We start from the raw sequence: 14825 nt of genomic DNA on the forward strand, positions 1-14825 counted from the left end.
ACATGATTAACCACGTGCCATAAGTGCACCACGTGCTTGGTAGGTCCAGTAAGCGGAAACCTAGCCGGCTTAGAATATAGTGCTCTCGTAAAATCCCCTCCCGGTAGCAGCCATCCATCCATACTGTACGCTGGGTCATCCCCGTTTCCATAATGACATTGGTTTATTGCGGACAACTGCGCTGCCCAATAGTAATTCTTGATGTCTGGTAGCGCGATACCCCCGTCGTACCATCCAAGAGTTAACTTCCGGAGTGCTATGCGTGGTTTCCCATCCCATAGCAGATCCCTTTGCAAGGCTTCGATGTCCTTAAAGTACGTGTGAGGGACCGGGTCGGGGTAGTTCTGAAGGGCATATAGAAATCGGGGTAATGCCATCATTTTGAAAAGTGCTGCCCTCCCGAGAAGGGATAGGGGCAGCGTTTTCCAGTTGTCGGTGTACCTTCTGAGCCTCTGCAAGGGCGGAATGAGGTTACGCTCATATCGAGTCTTGGCATCTGTGGTGATGAATATGCCAAGGTATTTGAATCCCTCGACAGCTATCTGGATTGGGCAGTTCCTAGGTAAGGTTGGGGTTTTCCCATGGAGGACATAGAGCAACGACTTGCTCCAGTTAATTTGGAAGCCCGAGTTTCTTCCGAAACTGGCAAAGATGTCCAACACCACCCTCAGCGATCGTGGAGGGGAGGCAAGATAAAGAAGGATATCATCAGCATATAATGAGATCCGATCCTCCCACCCATCGGTCCATCGAAGCCCCCGGATCGAAGCATCACTCCGTATCCAGGCCGCGAGCGGCTCAAGGGAGAGTGCGAACAGGAGTGGCGACAGCGGGCATCCCTGTCTGGTACCCCTGCCTAGTGTGAATGCGTCTGGGAATTTGTTGTTGACCACCACTTGGGCCAGTAGCTCCGCATATAACAGCTGTACCCACCCTATAAATTTGGGGCCGATGCCCATCTTTTTAAGGACTGCAAAGAGGTATGCCCACTCCAGAGTGTCGAATGCCATAGTCGCATCCAGTGAGACCACTATCGGGTCTTCCTGGATACCGGGGCATCGTCCCAGTACTCCATGGAGACGCCGCAGATTAAGGGCCGTATTACGGTGGGGTATAAATCCGGATTGGTCTGGGTGCACCAGCTTAGATATAATTAGCCGGAGTCTATTGGCCAGGAGCTTAGCGAGTATCTTGGGTTCCGCGGTTAGCAGGGATATCGGTCTGTATGAAGTACATTCGTCTTTTGGTTTCCCCTCCTTGGGAATGGTAACCAGTGTGGCTATACGTTGGTCTCTTGGCAATTTCACTATTTTCTTACTGTCCTCATACATGGCTTTCAGGTGAGGTGCTACTTTATCTGGCTTGAACTTGTAGAGCTCAATGGGGAGGCCATTGGGGCCTAGTGCTTTGCCCGTGCTGAGGTCTCTTATTGCTTTGGCTAACTCGTCATTTGTGAGATCTCCCTCCAAATTTTCGCGGTCTTGCTCAGAGAGGGCTGGTAGGTGAATATCTGCCAAGAAATCAGAGGAATCTTTTTCTGTGAGTTCAAAGCCCCTCTGGTACACTCTTTCGAAGTGAATAGCGAACTCTCTGGCTACTTCGTGTGGCTCGATGAGCACCTCACCAGCAGTATTTTTTAGTTCAGACACCACTCTTTGCGCTGTCTCTTTTTTATCTAGCCAGGCTATCAATTTACCCGCTTTGTCGCCCTGGTCATAGAGCCGCCCATCTGTCTCTTGCGAGGGTTTTCCCAGCATCGGTCGCGATTGCTTTATATTCAGCTGCTTTTATTTGCAGTTGATGAGAAGTGGCAGGGTCCGAGTTGTGCCCGGCTCTCTCCTCAAGACGGAGGAGGTCGCGTTCAATCTCAGTCAGCTGCTTTTCTTTATCTTTACGTCTTCCCGCCACGGCTGATATTGCGCGTCCCCGCAGCACCGCTTTGATTGCTTCCCACAAAGTAGTGGGGGAGTTCACCGTACCCTCGTTGTCGAGGAAGTATTGTTCAATTGCCTGCACCATCGCGGCTTTGGTATCTTGATCTTTCAGATACCAGGGATTTATCGGCATGACACAGCCGATTCTTTTGTCTCCAATAGTAAGGTGGACCCATATGGGGGAATGGTCAGAGATACCCCTCGCCAAATGCTTGATTTCACGCGTGTTCACGTCCTCCTGAAAGGGCGCGAGAACGTAATCAATCCTCGAGAAGGTATGGTGGGATCCCGACAGAAATGTATATTCCCTGAGAGTGGGTTGTCGCCGCCTCCAGAGGTCAATGAGGCCAAACGCTTCAAGAAAGTTGGGGAGCCATTGCTGCCCCGAGCTGATGTCTCGCGGTGGGTGTCTGTCCAACTCCCCTGATGCAACGGAGTTAACGTCTCCCCCAATCACGAGGTGCCCCTCGGGTAGGGAGAGAAGAAAGGTACCAAAATCCTTATAGGTTTGGGTCTGTAGGCCTGGGGGGATGTATGCAGCCACTAATGTGAGTGTGCGCCCTTCCCACCTCCCTGAGACCGCTGCGAAGCGTCCCAGTGGATCAGCCCATGTGTGTTTCTTATTGAAGGGAAAGGTGTGTCTTAGGAGGATACCCACCCCTCGGGACCCAGTTGTGAACCCGGCGTGTGCCACCATTCTATAGCCCCATCTGTTAAGCGCTTTACACGTATTACCAATTAGATGTGTCTCTTGGAGTAGTGCAGCATCTGGCAGGTGTCTCTTCAATTGTTTTAGCACTATGCTCCTTTTTATTTTATCAACCAACCCGTTGACGTTCCAACTTATGAGTTTAATACTTTTATCCCAGTGCATACCAGTTACAGTAGTAGAGCTTTCTGAACCACATATAAAGCCTGTGACCCGACCCCTTTACTAATGACTGTAAATTGCATGACCAACGTAAAAACTCACCCGTTCCCTCCCCCCACAACCAACAATAAACATTTTGAAACCCACAATATTCCTAGCCCTTTTGTTTCACCCCCCCTCCCTGCTACCCTGCCATGTAGGTTCGAAACTACCCGCATACCCAACTAGCAGAGTGCCTATCGCCCTAATGATTGATCAACTGTGTCGTGGGGAAGTGGGCTAGAGCGAACTCCGGCCGCCTGAGGTTCTCCCCCTGTGTTGCTCGAAAAAGTGCAAAGCACGAGATCTAAGGGTGGCGCCCCAGTAAATGAGGCAGTCATGATATGCTAACCAGGAACGTATCCTGCATATTATATTTATCAAGTAGGTCGGACTAATGTTCGAGTACATTCCCAGCACTGCAAAGAGTTCTTCCAAAGTTAATAGGTCATCCCTCTGTTCTGCGGACCCCAGTGTCAGCCGCCCCATATTTCAACAATATATCTACTTATACTTTACGGTTTGGTGACATAGCCTCCGGCTTCAGTTCTGGAACCCCAGTTTTATCAGTCTCTTTGTGCCGCTGCCAGACCCGGACTGCTGGACCTTGATCTCCAGGAGCGCATGCTACGTCTTTCTGTGTCAGTCCGTTCCCCGGGCGATCATGGTTCGCCGGTGTTAGGCTCCTTCCAGTTTCCCCCAGCCCCAGAGGTCCTCTTCTGTTCCACCTTCCCGTCCAGCCAGTCCAGTACCTCCAGGGGGCTGGTAAAGAAGAGTGACTTTCCATCAGCGAGTATTTTAAGCTTAGCTGGGAAGAACATCATGTATTTAAGTCCATGTTGTCGAAGAATTGCGTTCACCCCTTCGAAGGAACGCCGCTCCTGTTGTACCTTGAGAGTGAAGTCTGGGAAAAACCGGATATTAGCGTTGTCGTAGTGTAGGTCCCCCTGGACCCTCGCTGCCTGCAGTATCGCATCACGGTCTCTGTAGTTGAGGATCTTTGCAATAATCGTTCTGGGGGCTGCGCCTGGCCTGGGCTTGGGAACCGGTGCTCGGTGTGCCCTTTCCACCGTGAAGAGTGATGAGAGTCGTTTTGGTTTGAGGTGATTTAGGATGAGATCTTCAAGGAAGAGATCGATGCTCGGTCCCTCCAGTCCCTCCGGGACTCCCACCACTCTTATGTTACTGCGTCGGGCCTGCCCTTCCTGATCCTCGAGCTTAAGGGCCATTTGGCGGTGCTGGTGGGTCAGGGCATTAAGTCTCTCTTCCGGGCGTTTAGTAGTTGTCTGAAGATCTGTGACATTGGTTTCATTCACTTTGACTCTCTCTGCTCATATCAGCTCTCATCAAGTTCATCTCAATGGACATTTTGTCCATTTTTGTTTCGAGGTTAGTTCCCAGCCCCTTGATGGCTGCCATTATAGACTGAAGAGACGGCTCCGCTTCGCCCGGCTGGTCCTCCTGCGCCCCCTCGCCCTGTGGCGTCGTTTTGGGGACAGCATATTTGTCCAACTTGTTAGATTGCACTGTAGCGGCGTGCTTAGGTCTCATGGTGACGGTACGATGTTCACTTGTGCACCCCTCCAGATGTTACTTCTCCCTTTGAGGTGTTATAATCTACTGGGGCGGCTGCTTCCACCACGATCCAGCCCACCAGATTTCACCGTCTGCTTCCTCCGCCACAAGTCGCGTGGTCGACAAGGCCGATCCCACCCCGACAACCGGAGGTGCACTGACTCAACTCCCGGATACAGCGCCGTCCCGCAACTCAGGTATGTGTTTATGAGATAGAATAGTCCGTCTGGCGCTCATTGAACCCCGGCGTCGAGGAAGGCTCACGATTCAGACCGCAATCCCTTGTTCCGTATCTCCCTCGTCCCGTGGGCCGGCAACGCGTCCGCACCCTGACCCTCACCAGCGCTTCTTGCGGTCCCAGCGCGTTATGCTCCAGCAAGCTCTCCACTGTTCCGTCCGACTGTAGCTTCTCACGTCCTGGCGCGTGCAGGGCACACCCCCGTCAGGGCGGTGAATGCGCCCCCCGCACCCCCAGACACGCTCCTTCCTGCACACCGTCGATATCTGGCAAGGGGCCCAACAGTGGTGCCTGTAGCCTTTATTGGTCCACTCCTATCCGACTTTGCCCAAGGTTAGTGTAGTTGTGCCCCTTCCGCACCAATCGCTTAGGAGCTCCGACGCGAGGATACACCACCATTGATATCACCCCTTGGGTAATGGTTGCGGTCTTTCCTGGACATCCGCCGACTCCCTTGCGATGGCTCACCCTGAGTGCGCAGTGGGGACACCCCGCGCCGTAGTACGGGTGCCCGGTGACAATAGCAACGCGAGAGGCGCACTATGTGGGCCCACGCCACCCGTTGAAGTGTGCCGCGCCCTCCACTCAGTCGGTGTCGCGCCTTATGTAGCTTCACTTGGTTTAGGGGCCTTCAGGTTAAGGTACATGCAGGTCTGCGAAAGCCCGTCCACCGGCGAGGGACGCCGCGGCTCCTCCATCTCACCCTGGGTGTAGGCGCCTCCCCAGGCCTCCCAATGCGCAGCCGGCCAGCTATTGCTCCACAATCGGTGTTCTTGGCTGGGGGGGGGAGGGACGGGCCCCGATGTCGTCCCCCCCTCCGCGACGCGTACAGCACCGAAGCCGAGCATCGTCCCGGTGCTTCCTTGGTCGCGCTCCTCCCAACACACTGCCAGCATCGCGCCCTCCACCCAGCCGATGTCACGCCCTATGCAGCTTCACTTAGTTGAGGGGCCTCCAGGTTAAAGTATGTGCAGGTCCGTGAAGGCCCATCCACCAACGAGGGACACCGCCACTCCTCCGTCTTACCTTGTGCGTCGGCGCCTCCTTAGGCCTCCCAGTGTGCAGCGGGCCACCTGTTATTCCACACTCTGTGTTTTTTGGCTGGGGGGGGAAGAGAAGGGCCCGGCCCTCGATGTCATCTCTCCCCCGCGACGCGTACAGCGCGGAAGCCGAGCGCCGCCTCGATGGTTCCTCGGCCGTGCTCCTCCCAAGACGCCGCCGGCGCCGCGCCCTCCGGGGCTCAGCGCGTCCTCCGGCAGCGATTAGTGCCGTAATTTCTGTGCTCACCGGTCCGGCCCGCCTCCGCAGGTGTGGGGCGCCATTCCGACCTCGTCTTGCCAGATTATAGCGGAGATCTAGGGGGATTTGAGCCTCGGCTCCGACGGAGCTTTTCGCTTAAGCGGCCATTACTGTCGGCGCTAAGCCACGCCCCCCAGCCACTCAATTCTTGCTTCCAACAATGTAACCCCCTGAACTGACTTGACTAGCCAATGTCTATGCACGCCTCTCCCCAGAACTGCCAAGACTGGGGAGTCCTCATGTCCTGCCTTGGGCTCCTTCACAGGTTACTGCCCCGGATCGCTTCAGTCACTTTGGAATCTAATACATTTTCTACCCAGGTGGGACCTCTTTTCGCTTTCTCTCCTGGGTACATCTAATTGATGCCATTGCCCGGTTAAGGTGCAGCACTCTGTCAGTACCACAGGCTCACCTCAGCGGCTCTCACCCCAGTATCACAGGGAACCGAGTTCTCACTACTGGCCGTCCCCCTGCTCCGAGGCTCTACTCAGTTTTGGTGCCTTTCCAATATCCCATTGCATTATCTGTAATTATGTCTCACATCATAGTCCAAACAAATTCTACTCCCTGTTTCGATAATTTTCACAGCTCTACAGTCTTGCTGACACACCATGCTTTAAGTCTGGCATACTATTCACCCACCCATAGGAACAACCCTGACAAATCTTTTTGTAAGAGAAGGTATGGATTTGATTGTATTTACAGACCCATTTTCAATTGAAACTCTTCTCAGTTGGTTGTACATCTCTCGTATTAAACAAACTGTCTCCTAAATCTCGATTGCCCATCTTTCCCTCTGCAGTATCTTCGAGAAACCTTGTGCAACAATCCATCAAACACTGTTTGGTTGTCTGTTCTGCGCTACAACAAAAGACAAACATCATTAAACCCAATAGGTTTAGAGTCGGGTGCCAGGCTTTTGGCTTTGTCAATGCTTGTTTTGCTTTATCACTTTTTTTTGTAAACCCCTATTGTTTGAGATGTTGGTGGTCTCTCACTCGTATAAAAAAAGAAAAACATTGTCCAAAAGCATAAATATTTTTTGGGTTTCAAAAAGCACACATTTCCATAGTAGTCCCAGACACTGAAGGGAAAGAGTTTATGTGTGGATGTGCTCCTTGTGAAAGAGGGGAATGCTGTTACTCACAGTGAAGTTACCCAATGGCCGAAGTGGGCCGACACTTTGCCTCATGCTGTAGTAGGTGGAAGAAATAAGTGAATGACATGATTACAGAGCAGTGAGTTATGAGAGGGGCTGAACGCCCCTATAATTAAGAATATTAAATATAGAATTTTAGTATATTCATAAGGTCATAGCTGATGCCAGACTCAAAAAAGTATTATTTATTTTATCCAGAAGGTGTGTTTTTTTAAACATAATTTGCTGAAGATATAAAGGGGTCTGAAACAATTGTTTGCAATTTTGAGACATCAATGAGCCCTTATTCCTGCGAGAATATTAAAATTGTATTTATGTTTCCTGAACATAAGGCTAATCAAATGAAAGTCAATGAAGAAACTTTGCGGTCTCTCGCAACACCCGGTTCCAAAATAGCCAGCATAATTTATTGCACAGAACCCATTTGAGTCCAGCCAGATTGCATAGAATACATCCTTCAGTGGGGCCGGAGTGACAGCATTCTCACATCCCAGTGGCTGATTTACTACATATGTTCTGGAGCTGCGTGTATGCCCGCAGTTTGTGGATAGAGGTCCGTGCAAGCCTAGGGTGACCAACTGGCATGGGTGCAAATTTAGGACGGCGAGTGTAAAAATTCGGGACAAAGGGTCAAAATTCAGGACAAAAATTGAGGGCAGGAGGTCAAAATTCAGGACAAAACTTCAGGACAAAAGGTAAGTTTTACAGACACATTAGAGGAGGTCGCATAATATTATATATTGAAGCCCATCCATATCCAAACATATTCAACCATTTGCAAACCTATTCATCATGTATTCTTCCATCCATCATTTCACTCATCCATCCCTCCATCCATCCAACCTTTCACTCATCCATCCATTATCCATCCATACACCCTTTCACCTTGTCCATCGGTACACCCATCCATCCACTCTTCCACCCATCCATCCATCTACTCATCCATCCAGCCTTTTAGTCTTCACCCATCTAGCCATCCTTTTTCACTTACTCACTCATCCACCCAGTCACTCATCCTTCCACCCATTCACCCTTTCAATCATCCATCCATTCCTCTTTCTCTCTCCATCAACCCTTTCACTTAGCCATCCTTCCTTCCACCCATCCATCTACTCGCCCACTCATGACTCCATCCATTGACCCCATCACTCATCCATCCTTTCTCTCATCCACCCTTTCACTCCTTCACTCATCTATCCATCCTTTTGTCCATCTACCCTCCCTTTCACTCACTCATCCATCCTTACATCCACTCTTTCACTCATCAGTCCATCCATTCACCCTTTCACTTAAAAATTAATCAATCCATCCATCAATTTGCTTATCCATCCACCCATTCAGTCGCCCATCATCAACCCTTTCACTAATCCATCCATCCTTTCACTCATCCATCCACCCTTTTACCCATCCATCTACCCTTCCACCCATACATCCATCTATTTACCTTTTCTCTCATCCATCCTTCCACTCACTCATCCATCCATCCATCCATCATTTCTCTCATTATCCATCCATTCATCCTTTCATTCATCCATTCACCCTTCCACTTATCTATCCAGCCATCCACCCATCCCTTCACTTACTCACTCGCCCACCTTTTCATATCAATTATGAGCTGAGCCTTTGTCTGCAGAGTTGCAGACAGAAGAGGCCCATCAAGAATTTAACCCTTTCAGTAGAGTTCCTAAAGCAAGGGGTGGGGTGGGGGTAGGGTTCACTATGCCCTTGCACATAGGCAATCTGAAAAAGTGGAAGTCATGAGTCATAAATGATGCACAGTGTCAGGCCAGGAGGTGACTGTGACATGGTGTTGTTTCCATGGCTTTAAGTGGGATGAAAAAACTGGGGTGTCTCTCCAAAGGGGGCGTTCAATGTAATTAACAGGCGTGGCTTAAAACACCTAAGCTAAAAATCTGTGCTTAGTATAGTGTACTGCCCGACTGGTATTTTGCCTCTTCTGTCATTGTATCCAGATATATAACACAACAAGTAACGTTACACCTGCAACAAGCCAGAACTATTGGCTTTGTCCATGGTTGTTAGTTGCATAAAATAAAAAAGCAGCAATTATGGCTTCCTTGAATATAATATTGAAAATGCATCAGTTCTAAAATGACGAGACTGTGAATGAACTCTAGCCCCTTCTTTTTAACTTCTTTCACCAGCTTCTTTTCTTGAACTGGATTCTCCTGTAGCAGCAGTGGCGTTTTTGCACATTTCTTCTGTCTGACAGAGAATGCCCTGCCCTAGACAGAGGCTGGGGATGCCCACCACATGCTTTGCAGCCCAGACTGGCCCATTATCATTCTGTATGTGGCAATCAGCCGCATAAAGAATCACAATGGGTAGGGTAGAACTGGTCTTGTGCTCCAAGGAGGAGTGCGATACGGCCCCATCAGAGTTTTGAGGTTTCATGCAGGGGAGCAGTGCTGTTGCCTGTAATGCCCAAAATTACAGACAAAAGGCGTCCGTAAAAGGGATCCTCATGGACAACGGGCGTGAAGTCCAAATTACGGACGGTCAGTGAAATTTACGGACGGTTGGTCACCCAATGCAAGCCTCGTCTATGTCACACACAGTTTTGATTTAGACAATGTGGCCAGTTACCTACTGGGCCTCTAGAAGCGCAGAAAAGTGAGCTGCGCCACTAACCGCTTCATAGATCTAGTACTGATGCTTGCCAGGCGGACAATTGCAATGCACTGGAATGCCCCTGCACTCCCGGATGCGGCACTGTGACAGGGGTTGGTGGCCCAGTGTGGTGGGCAGTAAGCAGTGACACTTCGTCGGGAGGCGGTGGGAGGATTGATGAGGCGCCCCATAGCCGCTGAGTGAGATGAGCTCCTAGAGGAGCTGCAAGGAACTGCGGAGAGCGATATAGGCTCGGCATAGCGGGGTGTCCCTCCCTCTGTGGGATAACTGCACCCCCCCCCCCCATCTGTTTCCTTTCCCCCCTCAAGCCCCCCTGAGTGGATCCCGGTGGTAGGGCCTCCCTTGCACGGCAGCGGTTGGACACTTCCACCCCAGACTTCATTTTATTAACATACTTCGGATATATACCTGTAGAATGGTGGAGTAGCAAGTCTCCAGTTCTATAAGGCTAAATGGAGCGATTAGATCGTGTCCAAGTTTTCTCACGTGAGTGGAAGATAGGCTCAAGATTGTTGTTCTTATATTTTTGTTTCAAAGCTGTTATACCATCTTGACACAGGGCTACGTTGGCATTGAACATCTATGTTACATAACGATATACCTTTAATCCTGTACTGTGATGCTCAGCAGGACTGCTGTACGACCACTGTACTAAAAACCCCCAATAAAGTTGGTTTAAAATAAAAATAAATGAAGAACCTTTGCAGTATGATAGGATGCTTTCATTAACTAAATGCTTTGCCATATGTAAACACTAATTAAAAGCTAGCATCAATTATGTAATCTCTGCAGTTAATAGAAAATAATTAATAGGTATGACATCATTCTAGGAAATATGCTGCACTTTGTAAAATAAAAGAAGTCAAACGATTTATAGATTCATATTACCACTGTCTTCCATTAAAAAACCACAGGGACAACCCACCTGGCGGCTTCCAAAGGCCCAATAGCCGCGTCTCTATGCAAGCGCACTCAAGTCCTTAAAGACCTTTTCAGTCATTGCTATGTGTTTTTCCCTGACCTAATGTGCTAATTGCACTACCTAAGCCCTCCTGCAAATAGTATGCACACACCTATCCAAGCAACGTAACTCCTTCTTAAATAATTTCTGAATATCTGCTTTTGCTATGCTACTACTAACACTTACTACCACTAAACTTGGCACTCTTAATTTGGATACATCTTCACCTGTTTTTCTTTCTGGTATTTCTGCTGTTCTGCATGGGGTTTCCTCATACCCCTCTGGTCTTATATCATATTTTCTCATTGCTACCATCACCTCAAAATCATCCCTAGAAATCTCTTCCGGTATTAAGCAGGGACGAGTCAGTTAGCTTCCATATCACCTTTCCAACAATTGCCACTTCTTTGCTCACTCCTCAACAACCAGACCTAACCCACAGTTACAGGCTCACTGACTTCAAATGTGACTCCTGACTCCTCTTAAATTTGCGACACTTTGCTATTGCTGCAGACTGATGACGTGAGACCCTCTGGATGGGGCGCCATTGTGTGAGGTGGACCCCATTAAAATACAGTGAGGAGGGGTCATAGGGTGATGCTTTTTACTCAACAGAGACCCACAGAAACAGCAGTGAGCTACGTCATCTTCAATTTGCTGTCGCTAGTAAGTTAGGCTCTGACCTTGGCACACCATGAGCGATAATGTGGTGACCCTGTGTCCCTCAGTACCTGGGTATTTATGATATTTAAAACAATTGCTTCTGTTGGGAAGTTACAATTGCTTTGATGTGTGCATATAATACAATTTGAAATTTCAATTCCGAGTAATCTACAAGTGATTTTTACAAAAGGAGAGAAAAAGGAAACACACCACTAGGGCACAGAATTATTATTTACTAATTTGTTATTTACAAAAAATAATAATAAATATGGCTGTCAAAGAAACATTGAATTGCAGCGATACAATAGTGACTATATTCAACACAGATACATCCACAAACCGACCTCTAACCGTTGATTTGCAATTGTGGAAAATCCACCAAATTGCTGAAATTTACTTTTTGTCAAATTCCGTTTGCAAAGGTGAAAGTAAGCCATTTCCTATTCTGTAAATCATGAATGTTACTTAAACATTGCACATTTTTTGCAAGGGTGTAACGCAGGCCCCTGCAGCCCAGTGGTGCAGTGCCCCTCCTCCCCAACCCTTCAGGGCCCTCGTCAACCTTTTAGGGGGGCCCGGCCAACTGCAGCCAAAGACCATCTTTGAGATATGGGAAGCTCCCAGGTCCCTCAATCTTTTTGCGTTACACCACAGATTTTTGTGCACCTTCTTTACGCTTCACGCATTGCTTAAATTGAACTGGGGGTTTCCTGGTGCTCAGCACTGGCACTTAATTATCAACACCAGCACTTATGATGGTCTGCCACATGGTGTTGCTGTTTGTGTAATTCAGAGATGAGCACACAATAGTGGTTTATTAATTTAATATATATTCAAAATGATTAATACCTACCACCTTAGTAATTCTTATTGTGTTGGGGCCTGGAATAGTCTGTATTTTCACATTTGAAGGAGTGTGATGGGTAGTAGTTGTGTTAGTACTCTAATTGGTAGCGCTGACAGGGGCAGTGGGTGGTGCGAGCAGCAGTGGCCTCCTGACAAGCTATTAATGCAAAAGATGTATTAAGTAAATGGGGTTAGAGTAGAAGTAAGTGGCATACAGTGAATTCATTAAATATTGTATTCTAACATGTTCTTCTCTGACTTTATTAATAGTTTATATTTGGGCCTTGGAGGGTGACCGCGTCTCTGTTTCTTTGTGGTTTCAACGCATGCGCAAACGTCTGCTTGTCTTGAACAAGTGAAATAATTGACTGGCTGACAAACCCTAAGCCCAGCAAGGACATGGGAAACCAACTCTGGACCCTACGAGAGGAAAAAGAAGCAACATTGTAAAATAGACTTATCGGTCCACATATGAAATGCTTGTGGGAATAAAGCTTGTGGGTATTAAAATTAAGGGGCGGGGAACAAGACAATAGACTAAAGAAAATGATTGCACTTAGTATGGTGTGATGTCCTCACCCTACTGCTTGGCCCAATCAAATTGCGGGTGAACATGGAATTGAAACATTTGGGGGTGGCTCATACCTTTGAATTGGTATAACAGAGGTAAGTTCTAGATAGTTAGACACACACTTGATGCTGAGATGCTGCCCGATTTTGCTGCAATGTGACTGAAGAATCCAACACTAGGGAAAATTCGCGGAACAACCGAGGAGGCACATCTAAGAAGGGGTCCTCCCGAGCCAGAGAGAGTAGCACCAGAGAGGAGTGTAACGCTGGTGTTACACTAGAAGAGGTCACCTTTCCCTGTCCTGAGCCCAAGAGTGGAGTGGTGCACCACCTTTTATATATGAAGAAAGTTGTTTTCAATAAGTATCACAGTCTTTTGGAAGTTGTCTTTAGACAGTCTTTTATAGTGAAAATCTGAATGTAGAAAATTGTCAGCCAACGCGTTTCGTTCATAGCAACTTCTTCAGGGCAAAAGTATACGTGGCGTCTGGGTTGTGGTGATCATTTACAGAGCAGCTGCGAGGACCTCCTTGATAAGGGCTAGTGTGCTGCAGAATTGCATAAACATATATGTAAACTGCAGTTCCGGTGTTTGACTACCAGTGTGGCAGCTGCCACACTGGAAGTTATGAACGAAACGCGTTGGCTGACAATTTTCTACATTCGGATTTTCACAATAAGAGACTGTCTAAAGACAACTTCCAAAAGACTGTGATACTTATTGAAAACAACTTTCTTCACATATAAAAGGTGGTGCACCACTCCACTCTTGGGCTCAGTATCTCTCTGCGTTGTAGTTAGCACCAAACAACGGCAGGTGCTGGAGCAGCCTGTGCACACCAAACCTAATTAACTATTGATCATCATACTAAGGGAACACAACAGGGAAAGTGCGGTCAGTGTGTCCGCTGTTGTCCGCCTCTGTAATCTGTTTCTTTCCCTGTCCTGAACGTGTCCTGAATCCTTGACTCTCTGATGTCGGGGTCCTCACACCATTCTAGGTAAATATATCTGTAGGGTAAAGGCTCTCTGTCTCTTCTCTCCTCATGTGCTGTCATTGCAATAATTTATTAATGCAAACTGATTATAAGCTAACTGTACTATTTTCCTGATGGAGACTTCTGGTATATTCATGTATATTCTGAATTGACTCACACAATTATTAATTCAGATAAACTTTTAAAACTCCTTCTGAGTCTGTGGTTCTTTAAAAATAAAAGTTAAATGCATTATTGTATTTTCCTCCCTATTCTAATCTACTACTAGATCTTTCTAATGTGCATTTACTCAGGAGACAGGAATGGTAAGAATACTGGTGTAAGGGTTTCCTAGGGTAAAATAAAATTGATGACCAGTGGATATTTACCAGTTCATTGAATGTATGAACGTATATGGGCCCAAATGTGTGTTGCGTGTATGAATGTGTAGAGCTGGTAAACTCCGCTGCATCACGGTGCATTCCTGCCCTTTTATTTTGACGCACAGCAGCGCAGAAGGAAGGCTTGCTGTGCTGCCGAGTGTGAAAACAGAGTAAATGAGGCCCTCAGCTTGTATTGCCACATTATGCTCTGCAAGGACTGCTTCTTATTACCAGTGTGTTATTTCTATTCATAACTTTAACACGTACACATGCAAAGAATGTGAGAGAGCAATGCCAGCACACATTCCAAACACTGGGCACCATCTGCCCACGCTGACCAACCCCTCACCAGACCATTTGTCAAGCACTGAGCAGGAATGTTAAAGAATGGGGGATTATACTGAATGCTCCACACATAATACAATGCACTATGTAGTGTGTGTGCAAATTATACGCACACTGACTCCACTGAAGAATGCTCTAGTTCATTTAGTCTGGTAGGAAGCATACCACCTGCACAATATGTTACTGTACCCTACCCCAGGATTCAGTAAATGTATTCCGCCCGCTAAATGCTGTGCACGGAATTTGGTATACATAATTGATTTAAGTGTACATTTGCATCTGTAAATAAGTAAATGAATAAATAAATAACTAC

The sequence above is a fragment of the Triturus cristatus genome, chromosome 5_1, assembly GCF_964204655.1.
Source record: "Triturus cristatus chromosome 5_1, aTriCri1.1, whole genome shotgun sequence".
Taxonomy (NCBI): domain Eukaryota; kingdom Metazoa; phylum Chordata; class Amphibia; order Caudata; family Salamandridae; genus Triturus; species Triturus cristatus.